Raw genomic sequence first — 1736 nt, forward strand, 5'->3', positions numbered from 1 at the left:
TTTTGAGAAATTTTTAATTTTTTTTCCTAATCTCTTCATTGACCCACTGGTCATTCAGGATCATATTATTTAATTTCCATGTATATTTGTATATTTTGTATATTTGTATATTTGTGTATTTTGTATATTTTCCAATGTTCCCCTTGTTATTGATTTCTAGTTTTATTCCATTGTAATCAGAGAAAATATTTGGTATGATTTCAATTTTTTTGAATTTTTCAAGATTTGTTTTCTGGTGTAAAATATGGTCTATCCTTGAGAATGATCCATGAGCTAAGGAGAAGAACATGAATTCTACATCTGTTGGATGAAGCATTCTGTAAATATCTATTAGGTCCATTTGGTCTATGATACAGATTAAGTCCAATGTATCATTATTGATTTTCTGTCTGGATGATCTGTCCAGTGCTGAAAGTGGAGTGTTGAGATCTCCAAAGATTATTATATCGGGATCTATCTCTCTCCTTAGCTCTGATAATATTTGCCTTCTATATCTGAGTGCTTCAGTATTGGGTGCATATCTATTTAGAATTGTTATGTCCTCTTGCTGAATTGACCCCTTTATCATTATATAATGACCTTCTTTGTCTCTTTTTACAGTTTTTGTCTTGAAATTTATTTTATCTGATACAAGTATAGCTGCTCCTGCTCCTTTTTTGGTTTTCATTTGCATGGAATATCTTTTTTCACCCCTTTATTTTCAGTCTTTATAGGTGAAATGTGTTTCTTATAGATATAGTTGGCTCTTGGTTTTTTTATCCATTCAGCCACTCTATGTCTTTTGATTGGAGAGTTTAGTCCATTCATATTCAATGTTATTATTGATAGGTAAAGACTTACTACTGCCATGTTGTTATTTGATTTCTGGTTGTTTTGTGGTCCTCTCTTTCTGACCTCCTTCTTGTCTACCTTTGTTAAAGGTGATTTTCTCTGGTAGTGTGTTTTAATTTCTTGCTTTTTATTTTTTGTGTATCCGTTGTAGGTTTTTTGATTTGAGGTTACCATGACACTTGCAAAAACCATTTTATAACCAATTATTTTAAATGTATGATAATTCTGCTTACAAACAAACAAACAACAAAGAGAAATGTAACAGAAATTCTACCTTTGAAGTCCAACCGCCTGCTTTTTAACTTTTTGTTGTTTTCTTCCATATCTTTTTATACTATTTGTCTCTCAAAAAGTTGTTATTTTTGATAGGTTTGTCTTTTAGTCTTCTTAATCAAGATATAAGTGGTTTATACACTGCAATTATAGCAATAAAATATTCTGTATTTGTGTCCTTCTGTTACCAGTGAGTTGTATACTTTCAGAAGATTTTCATTGTTCATTAACATCCTTTTCTTTCAGGTTGAAAAATTCCTTTTAGCATTTCTTGTAGGACAGGTCTGGTGTTGACGAAATCCCTGTTTTTGTTTGTCTGGGAAAGTTTCTCTTTATTTCTTCTTCATGTTTGAAGGATATTTTTGCAGGATATAATATTCTAGGGTTCATGTTTTTTTTCCTTCAGCAGTTTGAATATGTCATGCCACTCTCTCTTGGCCTGTAAGGTTTCCACTGAGAAGTCTGCTACAATATGTATTGGAGCTCTTTTATATGTTATTTTTTTCTTTTTTCTTGCTTCCCTTAGGGCATTTTCTTTGTGACCTTTGATATTATTGATTGTTTATTAAATTGATTGATTATTAAATCAATCAATGACAAGCTTGATTATTAAATGCATTGAGGTACCCTTA

Source organism: Propithecus coquereli, unplaced genomic scaffold, assembly GCF_000956105.1.
Source record: "Propithecus coquereli isolate 6110/MARCELLA unplaced genomic scaffold, Pcoq_1.0 Scaffold381, whole genome shotgun sequence".
NCBI lineage: Eukaryota > Metazoa > Chordata > Mammalia > Primates > Indriidae > Propithecus > Propithecus coquereli.